Consider the following 21,378-nt stretch of genomic DNA (forward strand, 5'->3'; position numbering starts at 1 on the left):
AATGAACAGCTGATCAGCATCACCTGATACCTCAGCTGTTCATTTGAAATAACCGGCGGGAGAGCGCAGCACAGAACGGGAAAGCCGGCGGTGTAGTCTTTTCACTGCCGGCTTCCCCGCCCGGGTCCTTCGCTCCCTGCTCCTTGGTGCTGCGCTCCCCGCCCGGTCCTAACTTACGATCGGGATGGGAGGTGGCGGGGGGAGCGCAGGATCGGGGTGGGAGGCTGCGGGGAAGCAGTATGGGGCTGTGTGATTGTTTAAAAGCCGGCGGCTTTTTACCGCCCGCCGGCTTTTAAACAATCAGGAGAATTCTCTCACGCTGGGATGGCTTTCCGATATTAGTGTCCCATTGACTTGCATTGGTTTCCGGTATCGGAATCGGCGATATCCGATACTTTTGGTTATCGGTCCTATCCAATCTGATCCGATATTTCCCGATATCGGAAGGTATCGCTCAACACTACTCCTGACCCCACACATAAACTTCAGCTCATCCAGCACCATGACAACCAGCACAGCAGAGTCCTGCATCCACTGAGGCCCCTGATCATGTGACCCCTGACTCTTCCCCTCCTGTGACCTCATCACAGCTCCTGTGCGCACAGAGCAGCCATATATGTGGTGGCGGCTCTGCAGGTGGAGGTATGTGGGGATCCCCCATTACTGGGCGCAGGGGGCATTAACCCCTTGAGCACAGAGACTCTTTTGGGGTCTTGTGTTGCCCCTTTATAAGAATCATAAGGTTTTTGTTCTGTTTCCTGTAATAGATACATACGACCCAACTATGGAGACAGGAAGGGAGGAAACGTATTGTTCTCATAGTAAAGGGCCCCTTTACTGGCCCCACAGTGTAATGCCCCCATTATGCCCCTTATACAGAATGTATGATGCCCCCACACAGTGTAATGCCCCCATTATGCCCCTTATGTAGGATGCATGATGCCCCCCACAGTGTAATGCCCCCATTATACCCCTTATGCAGTATGTATGATGCCCCCACACAGTGTAATGCCCCCATTATGCCCCTTATGCAGGATGCGTGATGCCCCCACACAGTGTAATGCCCCCATTATGCCCCTTATGCAGGATGTATGATGCCCCCACACAGTGTAATGCCCCCATTATGCCCCTTATGCAGTATGTATGATGCCCCCCACACAGTGTAATGCCCCCATTATGCCCCTTATGCAGGATGTATGATGCCCCCACACAGTGTTATGCCCCTTATGCAGGATGTATGATGTCCCCCACACAGTGTAATGCCCCCATTATGCCCCTTATGCAGGATGTATGATGCCCCCACACAGTGTAATGCCCCCATTATGCCCCTTATGCAGTATACATGATGCCCCCACACAGTGTAATGCCCCCATTATGCTCCTTATGCAGTATGTATGATGCCCCCACACAGTGTAATGCCCCCATTATGCCCCTTATGCAGTATGTATGATGCCCCCACACAGTGTAATGCCCATTATGCCCCTTATACAGTATATATGATGCCCCACACAGTGTAATGCCCCCATTATGCCCCTTATACAGTATGTATGATGCACCACACAGTGTATGCCACCATTATGCCCCTCATGCAGTATGTATGATGCTCCCACACAGTGTAATGCCCCCATTATGCCCATTATACAAGATGTATGATGCTACCACACAATGTAATGCCCCCATTATGCCCCTTATGCAGGATGTATGATGCCCCCATTATGCCCCTTATGCAGTATGTATGATGCCCCTCACAGTGTAATGCCCCCATTATGCCCCTTATGCAGTATGTATGATGCCCCCACACAGTGTATTGCCCCCATTATGCCCCTTATGCAGTATGTATGATGCCCCAAAAAGTTTAATGCCCCCATTATGCCCCTTATGTAGTATGTATTATGCCCCCACACAGTGTAATGCCCCCATTATGCCCCTTATGCAGTATGCAGGACATTGCCAGACCTCATGTGGCTGGAGTGTGTCAGCAGTTTCTGCAAGGTGAAGGCATTGAAGCTATGGACTGGCCCGCCTGTTCCCCAGACCTGAATCCGATTGAGCACATCTGGGACATCATGTCTCGCTCCATCTGTGTCACCCTGGCCTGGATGCCACAAAATGTATTAAAGCTGTGTCTGAGAGCAAGGGGGAGGTTCTCTAGTCAGGGGAACATTAGCATGCAATGCCTCCTGTCTCAGGCCAGTAGGGGGAGCAGGCTGCCCCTATAAAAGCTGGTGCTGGGGGCAGGGTTAGAGAGAACTGGATGGCCTGTCTCAGCATTGAGACTTGTCCCAGAGCAGAACAAGGACAGACAGTTGCACTGCACCTAAGAGGAAGTGTGGCAGGAGGAGAGCCACAAGCCAGAGACAAGAGGCGAAGAGAGCCTGTCTTGGCAGAAAGAGGACTTAATTTACCAGACTTTGGTGTCTGAGGCTGAGAGGATTCCACATCCCCCAGCAGAGAACCAGTCCGCAGGGGACTGTATATTCCTTGGCCTAAGAAGCCTGGAGGCCCTGCCACAACAGAAGGGACCAGTAAAGCCGTACAAGGCTGGGAGCAGAAAGGAACCCACGTCGCAGGCCATACAGGCGAGAATACACAGAAAGCTTGGAAACGTGGGCTGTTACCCTATCAGGAGGAGATAGCCAGAAGGAGCGCAGAAAGCACGGTAGGCCTACACCCTTACCCTGACCAGGGCCAATTTCCCCGTTGCTCTCAGACATCCAGGTCCCCCTCCTAGCCGGGACTGTTTATGGGTCAATTTACCTGTTCTAGTAAAGACCCTGGACTGCAACCTGTTGTCTGTGTGCTCCTTGCTTCTCCAGCACTATCAGCACTGGGACTCTCACCACCATCACTCCCACCATCCACTATACTGCCCTGGGGCCGCACTCTTCCCGTGGGGAGTCACACTACCCTAGCTGCACACCTCATCAGCCCCAGCGGTCGGCATGCAGCGGCGGTTCCTAATAACCGCAAATCCACGGGTGGCGTAGTCGGACATAAACATCAGCACATAACGGACTACCACTGGCCTGACCACCCTGAGCCACGGAACCGGGTTGCCACTACTACTCCCATCGTTCCCAGACTGCCCGGATCCGAGTGCCCCACGGCCCAAGGGGCGAGTCAGCTTTGGCGTAGTCGGCAGGATTTCGTGCCCGCAACCACCGGGTACTGCGTGCCTGAAAAAGACTTTTGTAACTTACCTGTGGCGAAGTTTCCCGCCGTCCGGAGTCGTTTCCCGCCATCCGGAGCCGATTCCCGCCATCAGACACCATCTTGGACTGTTTCCCGCCGTCTTCTGCCGTCTTCCCGCCATCCGCAGCTGTTTCCCGCCATCGGACGCCATCTTCAGGACGCCGCGCGGGAAGAAGAGGGGCGTGGACGTCAAAACCGCGCGAGATCCGAAGCTCCGCCCCACGCACCGACGCTGCGCAAGGTCCTGGAAGGGAAAGAGAGCGACGCTGACGTCATCAGGACGCGACGCAAGGTCCTCGTCCAGAGCAGCAGCAGCGGAGCCGCGGCCTACAGAAGAGGATCGTCGGAAGGTAGGCCACGCTTAACTAGGGGGGAGGAAGATGTCGGACACAGAGGCGCCCACTACCACCAACGCAGCTGCAGCAGCGGTGATGCCCTTTTCCCTGCCCTACATCCCTGGAGCGGCCTGGCTGCCCAAATACTCAGGGGAGCCCCATGCCCTAACTGACTTCAAGGAAAGGCTATACAGTTTGTTCCACGTTTACCCCCTGACAGAGGAACAGAAGGTCAGCATATTGACAGGGCAGTTAACTGGCGCAGCCCAAAGGGAGGTAAAATCATGGCCCACTGAGGATAAAAGGACTGTGAAGGGTATTCTGGCCCGGCTGCGGGGTACCTTTGACACACGTACCTCCGCTGAGATTAAAATGAGGTTCTATGGATGTAAGCAGCGGGCACAGGACAGCATCAGAGACTATGCCCTAAATCTGCAGGAAGCCTTGAGGGCTATTCAACAAACTGACCCTGGCAGTGTGCAGGAAACGGATAAGCTGCTAACAGAACAATTCATAGAAGGTCTGCTGTCTAGCGCCCACAGGGCCCAACTGCGCCTCATGTTCTTTCAGAACCCCGACCTGACCTTTGCCCAATTTAAGGACAGGGCCATAAGGGTGCTCCGTGAATCTGCAACCAGTGGCGCTATAAACCCCCGGCGCCCTGCTCTCACCAACCACCAGGAGGCGGTGCCCTCCTCTATGGATCCCGTGGGGGCTGATGCACAGGCCCTGAACCAAGCCCCGTCGAAAGACCTGCACCACCAAGTCCAGGAGCTGACCAGGAGCGTCGCGGCGTTGACCAGGACCGTCCAGGCGTTGCAAGTGGACCCGTCAAGACCCATCGAGCTGGCTTCAAGTCCGGAGGATGTCCCGTGGCGTCGACAGAGGAGGATCCCGTCGTTCCGAGGGAGGCCCACAGACCGCTACGCAGAGGATGGACAGCCCATTTGCCGTCGATGCAACCAGCCCGGACACATTTCCAGGTACTGTAATTTAAAAGGGTCCAACCTGGGGCAAAGGGCCAACCCCCAGGCATAAGATCACCAGGCCCTTACAATTGGCGTAATAAGTACGTTGGGGGGCGCCCGGTTTTACCCGTGGTGCTGGACGGTATCCCCATGAGCGCCTTGCTGGATAATAGGTCACAAGTAACCACTATCCCTTATGTACTTTTTAAGCAGTATTGGACTGATGCTGATATCACACGGTATCCAGACAATAACTTGAGCATCATCGCCAGTAATGGCTTACCCGTGCCGCAGATGGGGTTCAAGGAGATGACCATTAAAATTGGTAAAGTTGAACTGCCGGCACAGGGGGTGATTATTGTGGACATTGACCGTCGTGAAAGTCACCCTAAAATAACTGTGGGTACTAACGTAATTGAAAATTGTCTTTCAGAGGTAATTGTAATTCTACAACAGGTGGCGGTGAATGCTAGTTCCAGCCAACAGAGAGTCCTCAACAAGGAGATAAAAGCCCTGATGAGACGGCAGCAGGTAGAACTGTCTGGTGGTGAGATCGGTAGCGTAAGACTGAGTGACCCATTCCCCATTTCCATGCCTCCCAAAAGTGAAATGATGATCTGGTGTCGGACTGCAATCGGGTTGAGAGGTAGAGACTACCAAGCCATGGTAGAACCCGTGTACTCAGACAGCAGGCCCACCATTTTGACAGCCCGGGGGGTGGTTGATGTCCGTCATGGGAGGGTGCCCGTCCGCATCCTCAACATTGGGGAGAGGGAAGTACACTTACCCAGGTACGCTACACTCGCCAAACTGTTTGTTGTCGAACACAAAGCTATCAGGGCCGTGGAACCCTTGCCTCCATCTCCTCAGGCGGAGGGTAATGGCTCCCAGAAACAAAAGGAGGACTGGTGCCAGAAACTCCATGTGGGTGCTGACTCCACTCCCCTGCACCAAAAACAAGGAGTCTACCGGGTGGTACAGGAGTACGAGAGAGTCTTTAGTAAGCACCCGCTAGACTTCGGCAGAGTAAAAGGGATAGAACACCACATCCCCACAGGGAGCCACCCACCAATAAAAGAGAGGCACAGACCTGTACCCCCTGCACATTATTAGAACGCAAGGGCATGCTAAGAGAGATGAAAGAAGCTGGGGTTATTAGAGACAGCTGTAGCCCCTGGGCAGCCCCCTTGGTTCTGGTCAAAAAGAAAGACGGCACCATGAGAATGTGCGTGGACTATAGACAAATCAACCGTATCACCCACAAAGACGCATATCCGCTGCCTAGAATAGAGGAGTCTTTAGCCGCACTAAAATCTGCTAACTTCTTTTCTACTTTGGACCTTACTAGCGGGTACTGGCAGGTTCCTGTGGCAGAGGCTGACAAGGAGAAGACCGCCTTCACCACCCCGATGGGACTGAGTGAGTTCAACTGTATGCCCTTCGGGCTCTGCAACGCACCAGGGACCTTCCAGAGGCTGATGGAATGCTGTCTAGGGCACCGAAACTTCGAGACGGTCCTCCTTTACCTGGACGACGTGATCGTCTATTCGAAGACCTACGAGGACCACCTAAAGCACCTGGCCGAGGTGTTCGAAGCCCTGGCAGGCTATGGCCTGAAGGTGAAACCATCGAAGTGTCATCTGCTGAAACCAAAGGACCAGTACCTAGGGCACGTGGTAAGCGCGGAAGGAGTGGCCCCCGACCCTGACAAGGTCACGGCAATCAAGAGCTGGCCAAGAACCTCGAACATCAAAGAGGTGAGACAGTTTCTCGGGTTGGTAGGCTACTACCGAAGGTTCATCCCCGGGTTCACTAAGATGGCAGCTCCTATGCAGGACCTCCTGATCGGACAGTCTAAGTCCAGGAGCCAAAAGCCGCCCTTCAAGTGGGATAAACCGGAAGAGGAGTCCTTCCGCCAGCTAAAGATGGCCCTCACAGGGGACGAGATCCTGGCCTACCCTGATTATTGCCAGCCTTTCATTCTCCACACAGATGCCAGTAATGTGGGACTGGGAGCCGTACTGTCCCAAAACCAACAGGGCAGAGAAAGGGTGATCGCGTACGCCAGCCGGAAGCTGAGACCCACCGAGAGGAACCCGGAGAATTACAGCTCCTTCAAGCTAGAATTCTTGGCGGTTGTGTGGGCCGTGATGGAACGCTTCAAGCATTACCTGGCCTCCGCAAAGTTCACCGTGTACACGGACAACAACCCGTTGACACACCTGGACAATGCAAGACTGGGTGCCCTAGAACAGCGGTGGATGGCCCGTCTCTCCAACTATGACTGATCAAGTACCGGGCCGGCAAAACCAATGCCAACGCTGACGCCCTATCGAGGATGCCTCACTTATCTGAAGGTGACGAAGACCCAGAAGAGCTGGAGGAGGTAGAACTCCCCGCGTTTCACCGGTATGGAGCTGCTCAATACTCCCACCGCGTGAAGGAGGAGGATCTAACAACCGTGATGATAAATCCCCTACCTCAACACAGCTGGGCCGAGACCCAAGATAGTGACCCTGCCATCCGCCTGGTGAAAGATCTGCTGACCCAGGAAGATGCCCGCATAGATCCGGATGCTCCAGAGGAAGCCAAGCAGCTATGGAAAGAGAAGAGCAAGCTGTTCCTCTACGAAGGCAAGTTGTGCAGAAGGATTGTCAACCACCGGACGCACGAGCTGACCTGGCAAGTCGTGGTCCCAAGGCGGGATGCAGCTATGGTCCTGGGGGCTTACCATGACAGAGCGGGACACTTCGGTTCGGTTGGAAGAAACTGGAGTTCCTACTAAGAGGAAGGTTCTTTTGGGTCGGCATGAGAGGAGCTGTAGAAAAATGGTGCAGAGACTGTGGCCCTTGTCACCTAAGGAGGAAGGACCGCACCAGCCAGAAGACACCCTTGAGGCCCATCGTCACCACGCAGCCTCTTGAGCTGGTAGCTCTGGACCATGTCAAATTGGCTCCCAGCCGGTCAGGATACATCTATGCCCTGACAATCGTGGACCACTATTCCCGTTTTCTAGTGGTGGTCCCAGTAAAAGACTTGACAGCCCAAACAGCAGCCAGAGCCTTCCAGCAATATTTCTGCCGTCCACACGTGTATCCGGAACAGGTCCTGACAGACCAGGGTCCAGCGTTCGAGGCTGAAATCTTCCAGGAGTTCGGCAACCTCTATGGCTGTAAGAAGATTCGGACAACGCCTTACCACCCACAAACCAACGGGATGTGTGAGAAGATGAACAATATAGTCATTGATCTCCTGAAGACGTTGCCCCTGGAGGAGCGCAGCCTGTGGCCAGAAAAACTGCCGGACCTGATAGACTTATACAATCATATCCCGGTGAATGCTACCAACTGCACCCCGGCTTACCTGATGCGACCCAGACCGGGTAAGCTGCCTATAGACCTGGAGATGGGAGTCCTAACGCCTGAGGACACCTCCCCGGATGCGGACTGGGATACGGAAAGGCAACTGCAGTACAAGAAGGTACAGGAGAGTGTGGAGAAGAGCCTGGCCCAGGTGAGAGAGAGGCAAGAAAAACTCTTCAACCAACACGCCCCTGCTGGTCCCCTAGAACCTGGTGAGCAAGTCCTAAAGCGAAAAAGAAGGCTTCACAAGTTGGACGACCAGTGGGAAAGGGAACCCTACACCGTACTGCAGTCTGATCACGACAACCCGAAGGTGTGCGTGATCACCAAGGACGGAGGAGAAACCACTAGTACCGTCTCCAGAGACCATCTCAAAAGATGCCCCGAGCAACTCCGTAGTGCAGAAGAGGAACAGAGTGACCTTGAACCCGCAGAGGACAAGGAAGAAATGATCAGCACCGTTCTCGGAGAGTTCCCTCAGTCCTGGACTCGCATAAATGATGCCATAGTGGTACCCGTCCTGCATTTCCTGCAACCGGCACAGCAACAACCAACACCAGAGCCGGAAGGTGAAGAGGAGCAAGCGGTTCCAGAGGCAGAAGAGCCTGTACCAGCAGCCCAGGAGAGTCAACCCTCTGCTGACAGTGAGCCTGCCATGCCTGCGGTAAGCCAAAGGACCCGCAGACAGCTGCCTGCCCTACCTGTACACCCAGCTGGTAGCTGTACCCCTAACGCTAGTGGGGAAAGCCAGGTTGGTCCACCACCAGACAGTGGGCTACGTAGGTCAACCAGGAGCACAAAGGGGCTGATACCCGCTCGCTGGAGAATATAGAGCGCACTAAAATTGTAAATAACCTTGTTGCCAAATGTTGAATTGTTTGCAAAGTTACATGCATGTTTGGTAATTCCGTGTTTCAGTTTCTTGCAGTTACTGTAAGGACTCACAGGTTATGGACTTTTTATAACCGGGACCTGGTATGGACTGCGTTCGGAGCCTAACCAAGGAATGAACTAAGGCTGTGAAGGACTTGGGGTAGGACAGACCCCCACCTGGTTAAGGCTCCCCGTTGTATTGGTGATATGGACACCCGGTCACAGGCCACACTGTGACCTTAAGAACTCAATTTGTGCGTCGTCTGTCTATTAATGTCTATTAATGTTTTATTGTCTTTGTTTATTGTTTAGTCCCGGAGTACTAAATTTCACTAGGGGGGAATGTGTCACCCTGGCCTGGATGCCACAAAATGTATTAAAGCTGAGTCTGAGAGCAAGGGGGGGGTTCTCTAGTCAGGGGAACATTAGCATGCAATGCCTCCTGTCTCAGGCCAGTAGGGGGAGCAGGCTGCCCCTATAAAAGCTGGTGCTGGGGGCAGGGTTAGAGAGAACTGGATGGCCTGTCTCAGCATTGAGACTTGTCCCAGAGCAGAACAGGGACAGACAGTTGCACTGCACCTAAGAGGAAGTGTGGCAGGAGGAGAGCCACAAGCCAGAGACAAGAGGCGAAGAGAGCCTGTCTTGGCAGAAAGAGGACTTAATTTACCAGACTTTGGTGTCTGAGGCTGAGAGGATTCCACATCCCCCAGCAGAGAACCAGTCCGCAGGGGACTGTATATTCCTTGGCCTAAGAAGCCTGGAGGCCCTGCCACAACAGAAGGGACCAGTAAAGCCGTACAAGGCTGGGAGCAGAAAGGAACCCACGTCGCAGGCCATACAGGCGAGAATACACGGAAAGCTTGGAAACGTGGGCTCTTACCCTATCAGGAGGAGATAGCCAGAAGGAGCGCAGAAAGCACGGTAGGCCTACACCCTCACCCTGACCAGGGCCAATTTCCCCGTTGCTCTCAGACATCCAGGTCCCCCTCCTAGCCGGGACTGTTTATGGGTCAATTTACCTGTTCTAGTAAAGACCCTGGACTGCAACCTGTTGTCTGTGTGCTCCTTGCTTCTCCAGCACTATCAGCACTGGGACTCTCACCACCATCACTCCCACCATCCACTATACTGCCCTGGGGCCGCACTCTTCCCGTGGGGAGTCACACTACCCTAGCTGCACACCTCATCAGCCCCAGCGGTCGGCATGCAGCGGCGGTTCCTAATAACCGCAAATCCACGGGTGGCGTAGTCGGACATAAACATCAGCACATAACGGACTACCACTGGCCTGACCACCCTGAGCCACGAAACCGGGTTGCCACTACTACTCCCATCGTTCCCCTACTGCCCGGATCCGAGTACCCCACGGCCCAGGGGGCGAGTCACATCCACCAACGTCACGTTGCACCACTGACTGTTCAGGAGTTGGCTGATGCTTTAGTCTAGGTCTGGGAGGAGATCCCACAGGAGACCATCCGCAACCTCATCAGGAGCATGCCCAGGCGTTGTAGGGAGGTCATACAGGCACGTGGAGGCCACACACAATACTGAGCTTTCATCTGTGAAGAGCAGAGGGCACCAGTGGCGACTTTGTCAATCCTGGTGTTCTGTGGCAAATGTCAAGCGTCCTGCTCGGTGTTGGGCTGTGAGCACAACTCCCATCTGTGGACATCGGGCCCTCATACCACCCTCATGGAGTCGGTTTCTAACCGTTTGTGCAGACACATGCACATTTGTGGCCAGCTGGAGGTCATTTTGCAGGGCTCTGGCAGTGCTCCTCCTGTTCCTGTTCCTCCTTGCACAAAGGAGGAGGTAACGGTCCTGTTGCTGGGTTGTTGCCCTCCTATGGCTCCCTGCACATCTCCTGGTATCTGCTCCATGCTCTGGACACTGTGCTGACAGACACAGCTACACTTCTTGCCACAGCTCGCACTGATGTGCCATCCTGGATGAACGGCACTACCTGAGCAACTTCTGTGGGTTGTACTGTAGACACTGCCTAATGCTAATGTACCTCTAGGGGTGAGAGCAATGGCAAAATGAAAAAGTGACCAAAACATCAGCCAAAAAGAATGAGAACAGAGAAATGGTCTGTGGTCACCACCTGCAGAACCACTCCTTTATAGGGGGTATCTGGCTAATTGCCTATCATTTCTACCAGTTGTCTGCTCCATTTGCACAACAGCAGGAGAAATTGATTCACAATCCGTGTTGCTTCATAACTGGACAGGTAGATTTCACTGAAGTGTTATTGACTTGGAGTTACGTTGTGATGTTTAAGTGTTCCCTTTATTTTTTGAGCAGTGTGTGTATATATATAATATATTTACATATTTTTATTGATCATATTAAAATTGTACATATACACTGTGTTCCAAATTATTATGCAAAGAATATTTTCTCAGATTTTCCCAAATTACCTATATGAATTGCAGTCATTGTAATTTTCCAGTCAATAACTATTAGAGTACAATTGAAAGCTTTTTGTACAAACTGCCTATGATAACAGTATATTTTTTAAAAAATAAAAAACTCAAACTGCACTCAAAATGCATGTTCCAAATTATTCTGCACAGCAGAGTTTTCAACCTTTTCATTTTAATAAAGAACAAAAAAATGGTCATTTTTGAAATTATAAGCATTAGCAGGTTATTACAAACTGAAATCAAACAGTTTTCAACTCAAAACTTTATTCTAGGTGATGTTACATTTGCACATAGGACCGCTTGTTCGAAAGGAGCTTCTGAACTCTCTCGTCCATTGAATTTGTCAGGTTTTGGATGGTTTCTGCTTCAATTGTTTTGCATGAGGACAGAATACCCTCCCAGAGCTGTTGCTTAGATGTGAACTGCCTCCCGCCATCATAGACACTCCTTTTGATGATGCTCCAGAGGTTCTGAATGGGGTTGAGGTCAGGGGAGCATGGGTGCCACACCATAAGTTTGTCCCCTTTTACGCCCATAGCAGCCAGAGATGCAGATGTGTTATGTGCATCATGAGACGGTGCATTATCATGCATGAAATGATCTTGATGGTCCAGATGGATGGAGTGGAGGATGGCTGGTTGATGGACACCCCATGCAAACACGGCTACAGCGCCAACAAGGAGGAGGTGGAGTAATGTTTTGGGCTGGAATCATGGGGAGAGGGATTGTCGGCCCCTTTTAGGATCCCTGAAGGGGTAAAGATGAACTCCATAATGTATGTTGAGTTTCTGACGCGCCCCTGGGCCTGTGTCGCGCTGCGTTGCGCACGCGGGAGCTTACCCGGAGCCGGATCTCTTGAGGGTTGTAGTCTCGTGGCGGTGATCCGGTCCGTGCCCAGGGAGTCAGACTGAGCGGCGATGTATCAGCGGTAGATGTTGGACGACTACGCCACCCGTTGAGTACAGCTAAGGAGCTGCTGCTGCAGGGCAGACCGCTGAGGCCGGTGGTAGGATTGTGCAGCGTGATAGTATAACCCCCAACGGGAGGGGTATGGCCTCAGGGCAGCCGACGTGGATGATGGGGGTAGCAGGAACCACTCGGAGACGGTACGGTGTAGTTCAGGGTCTTTACTGGTGACAAAGATAGACCCTCCCGGAGTACTGGCTAGCGATTGGGGCCTGGTCAGTCCTTGAGCAGATGGGATCTCCCCTGGCCAGCCGGAATTGTAGGCCTCCCAAACTAACTGTACTCTTCTGGCTACCTTGCTAGAGGCGGGTATAAGTAGCCCACGTCCCTGAGTGTACCGTGTGGTGCTCACCCGTATGGCCGGTGACTCGGGGCCTTCTAGTAGCTTCCGCTCCACGACGGCGGTGCTGGTCCCATGCGTGTGACCGTGCCTTCGGGTTTCTGGGCCAGAGGACCTGCAATCCCCTGCCGGTCGGTTTCTGCTGCTGGATAGGAGTTAGTCCCCACAGCCTCGGACTCCGGGTCCGGTGATAACTTCTCAGTCAGGGCGAGCTCTGCAGCTGCCAGCCCCTGACTCCTTGTAGCACTGCTCCCACAGAGCTCCTGATGTTCTTTTCCTATATCTGCTTCTCTGTCTCTACTTCTTCTCTACTCACTAACCCTGCCTCAGCCCTAGGTTTATATAGGGGAAGTTCTTCCCCTCCCAGGACTGGGCAGGAGGTGTGGCATGCATAGGATCCCTGACCAAGAGACCTCCCACCTGCTCTCAGACGTAATATCTCTATCACTGTGGCAACCAGACCCCTGGGGTGTCACATTCCCCCCTAGTGAAATTTAGTACTCCGGGACTAAACATATTTTTTTTTTTTTAGAAAAACATAACAAGGTATAAACAACAATAATACAATAAGAAAAACACATAAAGATGGTCACGGCGTGTCCGCAACCGGGTGCAGTTTTTGAAGAAAAGCAAGGTGTCCATTTCACCAAAACAGGGAGACGTAACCAGGTAGGGGTCTGTCCTGCCCCGAATCCTTAACAGTCTTTAGTCCATTCCTAGGTTACGCTCCAACCATGTACAAAGGATTCCCGGTAAATCCACCAAGGACTCCTATAAATAACTAGAAACACATAATTATACACAAGCAACAAGAAAAACAGGTAACCACAAATAAAACAATTTATACATTTCAAATCCTCCAACGTGCGGGTAACTGGCCTCTAGTGGACCTACGGAGCTGACTGTCTAGCCCTGAACTACAGGGTGTAGGAGCTGTCAAGGGTAAACTGGGCAGCTGTCTACCGGCTCTTTGGCTCACTAGGGGTACGGCAGGCTCACTATAAGCAGAGGGTTGATCCTCCTGTTCTGCTTGTGTGGAGTCTTCTGCCTCCTGGACCGGCTGTTCTTCCAGCTCTACCTGTTGCTCCGTAGGTGCTTGGGATGCTGGTTGGAGGAAGGTGAGTACGGGTACCACAACTGCGCCATTGACTTGAGTCCAAGACCGAGGGAAGTCTCCGAGCACAGTACTAACCATGTCTTCCCTTTCCTCTACGGGTCGAGGGTCTTCTTGTTCCTCTTCAGGGTTCCGTAGCTGTTCGCGACACTTCTTCAGGTGATCCCGGGATACAATGGTTGTGGTTTCCCCTCCGTCTTTACTGATGGTACAGACCTTTGGGTTGTCGTGGCTTGAGGGCAGTACGATGTACGGGTCCTTCTCCCACTGGTCGTCCAACTTGTGGAGCCGCCTTTTCCTCTTCAAGACCTGCTCTCCGGGTACCAGGGGAACAGCGGGAGCATACTGGTTGTAAGTTTTCTCTTGTCTTTCCCTAGCTTGACAGAGACTTCGCTCCACGCTCTCCTGTACTTTCCGGTACTGCTGCTGCCTCTCTGTGTCCCAGTCTGCTTCTGGTGAAGTGTCCTCGCGTGTCAAGACTCCCATCTCCAGGTCAACAGGTAGCTTACCAGGCCTTGCCCTCATCAGGTAAGCCGGGGTACAGTTGGTGGAACCTACCGGGATGTGGTTGTATAGGTCCACCAGATCGGGCAGCTTCTCAGGCCACAGACTGCGTTCTTCCAGGGGCAACGTTTTCAGGAGATCCATTACCTTACCACCTGGTTCATTTTCTCACAAAGTCCATTAGTTTGCGGATGATAGGGTGTCGTCCTTATCTTCCGGCAGCCATACAGAGTGCAGAATTCTTGGAAGACCTCCGCTTCAAAGGCAGGTCCCTGGTCTGTCAACACTTGGTCCGGGTACCCGTGTGGACGGCAGAAATGCTGCTGGAAGGCTCTAGCTGCTGTTCGAGCTGTTAAGTCCTTGACGGGGACGACAACCAAGAACCGGGAGTAGTGATCCACGATGGTTAGTGCGTAGACGTAGCCACTTCTGCTTGGGGTCAGTTTTACATGATCCAAGGCTACCAGTTCCAACGGCTGCCGGGTGACGATGGACTGCAGGGGAGTCTTCTGGCTGGCACGGTCCTTCCTTCTTAGGTTGCACGGGCCACAGTCTCTGCACCACCTCTCGATGGTTCCCCTCATGCCTACCCAGTGGAACCGCCCGCGCAGCAGGAACTCCAGCTTCTTCCATCCGAAGTGTCCAGCCCCGTCGTGGTATGCCTCCATCATCACGGCTGCGTCTCTTCGTGGCACCACTACTTGCCAGATTAGTTCATGCGTCCGGGAGTTAACCATTCGGCGGCACAACTTCCCCTTATAAAGGAACAGTCGACTCTTCTCAGCCCACAGTTGCTTGGCTTCCTCCGGAGCGTCTGGGTCAAGGCGAGCCTCTGGCCGAGTCAGCATCTCCTTCACCAGTCGGACGGCAGGGTCACTGTCTTGCGTTTCCGCCCAGTTGTAGTGAGGCAAGGGATTAAACGTAGCAGCTTGCTTACTCCTTACCCGGTGGGAATACTGGATAGTCCCATGACGGTGGAACGCGGGGAGTTCGACTTCTTCCAGTCCCTCTGGATCTTCTCCTACGTCCGGTAGGTTTGGCATCCTGGACAGGGCGTCCGCGTTGGTATTGGAGCGTCCTGCCCGGTATTTGATTGTGAACTCGTAGTTGGACAGACGGGCCATCCATCTCTGCTCTAGGGCACCGAGTCTTGCTGTGTCCAGGTGTGTCAACGGGTTGTTATCCGTGTACACGATGAACCGGGAGGAAGCGAGGTAGTGCTTAAAGCGTTCGGTGACTGCCCACACCACTGCCAGGAACTCTAGCTTAAATGAACTGTAATTCTCAGGGTTTCTCTCGGTGGGTCGCAGTTTTCGGCTGGCGTAAGCGATTACTCGTTCTTTCCCCTGCTGGATCTGGGACAGCACGGCTCCTAGCCCGATGTTACTTGCGTCGGTGTAGAGGATAAAGGGCTGGCTGTAATCCGGGTATGCCAGGATTTCATCCCCCGTGAGGGCCATCTTCAGCTGGCGGAAGGACTCTTCTTCCAACTTCTCCCATCTGAAGGGCGGCTTCTGGTTCTTGGCCTTCCGGGACTGGCCTATCAGGAGGTCCTGCATAGGAGCTGCCTTTTTGGTGAAACCGGGGATGAACCTGCGGTAGTAGCCTACCAACTCGAGGAACTGCCGCACTTCCTTTACACTGGAGGGACTTGGCCATTCCTTAATTGCGGTGATCTTATCAGGGTCGGGAGCCACTCCGTCAGCGCTCACCACGTGTCCCAGGTACTGCACCTTTGGTTTCAGGAGGTGACACTTGGAGGGTTTCACCTTTAGGCCGTAGCTTGCCAGAGCTTCGAACACTTCCGCCAGGTGTTTCAGGTGGTCCTCATAAGTCTTAGAATATACGATGACATCGTCCAGGTACAACAGGACCGTCTCGAAGTTTCTGTGGCCCAGACAGCACTCCATTAATCGTTGGAAGGTTCCTGGTGCGTTGCAGAGTCCGAACGGCATACAGGTAAACTCGCTAAGTCCCATCGGGGTGGTGAATGCGGTCTTCTCCCGGTCCGCCTCTGCTACAGGAACCTGCCAGTACCCACTAGTGAGATCCAAGGTAGAGAAGAAGTTACCAGATCTTAAAGCAGCCAAAGACTCCTCTATCCTTGGTAAGGGGTACGCATCCTTGTGTGTGATACGGTTGATTTTCCGGTAATCTACACACATCCTCATGGTGTTGTCTTTCTTTTTGACTAAGACTAGTGGAGCTGCCCAGGGGCTACAGCTATCCCTGATCACCCCAGCCTCCTTCATGTCTCTAAGCATCCCCTTGGCGTGTTGGTAGTGTGCAGGGGGTACGGGTCGATACCTCTCTTTTATGGGAGGATGGTCTCCCGTGGGGATGTGGTGTTCTACCCCCTTGACTCGCCCGAAGTCTAACGGGTGTTTACTAAACACTCTCTCGTACTCTTGAACCACCCGATAGACTCCCTGTTTCTGGTGTGAGGGAGTGGAGTCAGTACCCAAATGTAGTTGCTGACACCAGTCCTCCATTGTTTTCTTAGAGCCGTTACCTTCCTCCGGGTGAGATGGAGGCAAGGGTTCCACAGATTGTATAGCATTTTGGTTAATGGTATATAATTTGGCTAGCGTGGCATACCGGGGCAGGTACACTTCACTCTTCCCGATATTGATTATGCGAACGGGCACCCTCCCATGGCGTACATTAACCACCCCCCGTGCTGTCAAGATGGTGGGCCTACTGTCTGAGTAAACTGGTTCTACCATGGCCTGGTAATCTCTACCTCTCAGACCAATAGCTGCCCGGCACCAAATCATCATTTCACTTTTCGGGGGCATGGCAATAGGGAAAGGGTCACACATTCGCACGCTACCAATCTCACCACCGGAGAGTTCTAGCTGTTGCCGTCGCATCAGTGCCCGGATCTCTTTCTGGAGCACTCGCTGCTGGCCGGAGCTGGCGTTCTTGGCAACCTGCTGTAAAAGGAAAATCACCTCTGCAAGACAATTTTCAATTACATTAGTTCCTAGAGTTATCTTTGGGTGACTCTCGTGTTTGTCAATGTCTACAATGATCAGTCCCTGTGCTGCCAATTCGACTCTACCGATTTTAATGGTCACCTCTTTAAATCCAATCTGTGGCACGGGCTGACCATTGCTGGCGATGATACTCAAGTCGTCGTCAGGGTAGCGGGTGATATCCGAGTCATTCCAGTACTGCTTGAAGAGCACGTACGGGATGGTGGTGACCTGTGACCCGGTGTCCAGTAGGGCACTCATAGGAATGCCATCCAGTACCACGGGTAAGACTGGACGTCCTCCCACATATTTGTCGCGCCAGTTCGATGGGCCTGGTGATCTTTTTCCTGGGGGTTGGCCCTCTACCCCAGGTTGTGCCAGTTTAAAGGACAGTACCTTGCCATATGTCCGGGTTGATTGCAGCGGCGGCAGATGGGTCGTCCGTCCTCGTTGTATCGGTCGCTGGGTCTTCCTCTGGCCGGTGGGGTCCTCCTTGGTCGACGCCACGGGATGTCCTCCGGTCCGGATGCCAGCTGGATCTTCCCTGGAGTGGAAACCTGTAAAGACTGCACAGTTCGGGTTAGCGCAGCAACGCTTTTAGCTAGCTCTTGGACCTGATGGTGCAGGTCTGGAGCCGGGTCATTGTTCAAAGCCTGCGCATCAGCTCCCACAGGCCCTGCCGACAAGGGCGCCGCCTCCTGGTGGTAAGTAGTAGTGGGGCGTCTGTGGGTCACAACGCCACCTGGAGCCGGTTCTCGGAGCACCCGGATGGCTCTGTCCTTGAACTGTGCAAATCCCAGATGAGGATCCTGTAAGGCCATTGCCCGCAACTGGGTTCGGTGGGCATTGCAATATAAACCCTCTATAAATTGTTCAGTCAACAGCCTGTCCTCGTCTCCCACGCCGTCAGGGTCGGTCTGCTTAATGGCTCTCAGGGCTTCTTGTAGGTTTAATGCATAGTCCCTTATACTCTCATGTGCCCGCTGTTTGCACCCGTAGAATCTGAGCTTGATCTCGGCTGAGGTGCGGGTATCAAAGGTGTCCCTCAGCCGGGCCAGTATCCCTGCGACAGTCTTTACCTCCCTTTGGGCTGCCCCGGTTAATTGGGCCACCAGGATGCTCACTTTTTGCTCCTCTGTGAGGGGGTACACCTGGAAGAGGCTATCCAGCTTTTCTCTAAAGTCATGCAGGGTATGTGACTCCCCTGAGTACTGGGGTAGCCAGGCTGCCCCCGGGATATAGGGCATGGTGAAAGGCATGACCGCAACAGCGGTGGCGCTGGCGGGGGTTGAAGCGGTGAAGCTCTCCTCCGTATCCGACATCCTTCTCCCCCCTAGTGGACCGTGGCCTACCTTGCGATGATCCTCTTCCGTAGGCCGCGGCTCCGCAGTGGATCGTCAGGGTTGAGGACCTTCCGTCGCGCTCCTGTGACGTCGGCGTCTGCTGGGCTCCTTCCAGGACCTTACGCAACGTCCGGACGTGAGGCGGGGCTTCAGTTCTCGCGCGCTTTCGGAGTCCACGCCCCTCTTCTTCCCGCGCGGCGTCCTCAAGATGGCGTCCAATGGCGGGAAAACTCCACGTATGGCGGGAAGAAGGCCGAAGATGGCGCCGGATGGCGGGAATCTTCACCACAGGTAAGTTTGAACAGTCTTTTTCAGGCACGCAGTACCCGGTGGTTGCGGGCACGAAATCCTGCCGACTACGCCAAAAGTTGACGCGCCCCTGGGCCTGTGTCGCGCTGCGTTGCGCACGCGGGAGCTTACCCGGAGCCGGATCTCTTGAGGGTTGTAGTCTCGTGGCGGTGATCCGGTCCGTGCCCAGGGAGTCAGACTGAGCGGCGATGTATCAGCGGTAGATGTTGGACGACTACGCCACCCGTTGAGTACAGCTAAGGAGCTGCTGCTGCAGGGCAGACCGCTGAGGCCGGTGGTAGGATTGTGCAGCGTGATAGTATAACCCCCAACGGGAGGGGTATGGCCTCAGGGCAGCCGACGTGGATGATGGGGGTAGCAGGAACCACTCGGAGACGGTACGGTGTAGTTCAGGGTCTTTACTGGTGACAAAGATAGACCCTCCCGGAGTACTGGCTAGCGATTGGGGCCTGGTCAGTCCTTGAGCAGATGGGATCTCCCCTGGCCAGGCGGAGTTGTAGGCCTCCCAAACTAACTGTACTCTTCTGGCTACCTTGCTAGAGGCGGGTATAAGTAGCCCACGTCCCTGAGTGTACCGTGTGGTGCTCACCCGCATGGCCGGTGACTCGGGGCCTTCTAGTAGCTTCCGCTCCATGACGGCGGTGCTGGTCCCATGCGTGTGACCGTGCCTTCGGGTTTCTGGGCCAGAGGACCTGCAATCCCCTGCCGGTCGGTTTCTGCTGCTGGATAGGAGTTAGTCCCCACAGCCTCGGACTCCGGGTCCGGTGATAACTTCTCAGTCAGGGCGAGCTCTGCAGCTGCCAGCCCCTGACTCCTTGTAGCACTGCTCCCACAGAGCTCCTGATGTTCTTTTCCTATATCTGCTTCTCTGTCTCTACTTCTTCTCTACTCACTAACCCTGCCTCAGCCCTAGGTTTATATAGGGGAAGTTCTTCCCCTCCCAGGACTGGGCAGGAGGTGTGGCATGCATAGGATCCCTGACCAAGAGACCTCCCACCTGCTCTCAGACGTAATATCTCTATCACTGTGGCAACCAGACCCCTGGGGTGTCACATTTCTCAAACAGCACTTGCTTCCATGGTTCAAGAAGAAGAACCGTGCATTCCGCAGCAAGATCATTTTCATGCATGATAATGCCCCGTCTCATGCTGCACATAACACATCTGCATCTCTGGCTGCTATGGGCATAAAAGGGGACAAACTTATGGTGTGGCCCCCATGCTCCCCTGACCTCAACCCCATTGAGAACCTGGAGCATCATCAAAAGGAGTGTCTATGATGGCGGGAGGCAGCTCACATCTAAGCAACAGCTCTGGGAGGGTATTCTGTCCTCATGCAAAACAACTGAAGCAGAAACCATCCAAAACCTGACAAATTCAATGGACGAGAGAGTTCAGAAGCTCCTTTCGAACAAGCGGTCCTAGGTGCAAATGTAACATCACCTAGAATAAAGTTTTGAGTTGAAAACTGTTTGATTTCAGTGTGTAATAACCTGCTAATGCTTATAATTTCAAAAAAGACCATTTTTTTGTTCTTTATTAAAATGAAAAGGTTGAAAACTCTGCTGTGCATAATAATTTGGAACATGCATTTTGAGTGCAGTTTGAGTTTTTTTTATTTTTTTAAATATACTGTTATCATAGGCAGTTTGTACAAAAACCTTTCAATTGTACTCTAATAGTTATTTGACTGGAAAATTACAATGACTGCAATTCATATAGGTAATTTGGGAAAATCTGAGAAATTATTATTTGCATAATAATTTGGAACACAGTGTATACAGACCACAAAGTATGGCAGTATCAGCGATCAAGCAGACAAGGGCTGGAGAGAGCAGGAGAGACGCTAGAAAGACGCTCGAGAGAGCGAGAGAGCAGGAGAGACGCTCGAGAGAGAGAGAGAGAGCAGGAGAGACGCTCAAGATCAGGAGAGACGCTCGAGAGAGAGAGCAGGAGAGACGCGAGAGAGAGAGAGCAGGAGAGACGCTCAAGATCAGGAGAGACGCTCGAGAGAGAGAGAGCAGGAGAGACGCTCGAGAGAGAGAGCAGGAGAGACGCTCGAGAGAGAGAGAGCAGGAGAGACGCTCGAGAGAGAGAGAGCAGGAGAGACGCTCGAGAGAGAGAGCAGGAGAGACGCTCAAGATCAGGAAAGACGCTCGAGAGAGAGCAGGAGAGACGCGAGAGAGAGAGCAGGAGAGACGCTCGAGAGAGAGAGAGCCGGAGAGACGCTCGAGAGAGAGAGAGCAGGAGAGACGCTCGAGAGAGAGAGCAGGAGAGACGCTCAAGATCAGGAAAGACGCTCGAGAGAGAGAGAGAGCAGGAGAGACGCGAGAGAGAGAGCAGGAGAGACGCTCGAGAGAGAGAGAGCCGGAGAGACGCTCGAGAGAGAGAGAGCAGGAGAGACGCTCGAGAGAGAGCAGGAGAGACGCTCGAGAGAGAGAGCAGGAGAGACGCTCGAGAGAGAGAGCAGGAGAAACGCTCAAGAGAGAGAGCAGGAGAGACGCTCGAGAGAGAGAGCAGGAGAGACGCTCGAGAGAGAGAGCAGGAGAGACGCTCGAGAGAGAGAGCAGGAGAGACGCTCAAGAGAGAGAGCAGGAGAGACGCTCGAGAGAGAGAGAGAGCAGGAGAGACGCTCGAGAGAGAGAGAGAGCAGGAGAGATGCTCGAGAG

General features: G+C 53.4%; 1 protein-coding gene across 1 annotated transcript in view; it reads left to right on the forward strand.

Moving 5' to 3' along the window:
- Nucleotides 1-581: 581 nt before the first annotated feature.
- LOC141176153 (uncharacterized) overlaps nucleotides 582-21,378 on the forward strand; it is a 246,575-nt gene continuing 225,778 nt past the window's right edge. The window contains exon 1 of the mRNA XM_073660151.1: nucleotides 582-642. The gene's annotated coding sequence lies outside the window, so the exon portion shown is untranslated. The remainder of the gene's footprint in view (nucleotides 643-21,378) is intronic.

This window comes from Phyllobates terribilis, unplaced genomic scaffold, assembly GCF_046119375.1.
Source record: "Phyllobates terribilis strain yellow unplaced genomic scaffold, ASM4611937v1 Scaffold_17__1_contigs__length_24005725, whole genome shotgun sequence".
In the NCBI taxonomy this organism is placed as follows: domain Eukaryota; kingdom Metazoa; phylum Chordata; class Amphibia; order Anura; family Dendrobatidae; genus Phyllobates; species Phyllobates terribilis.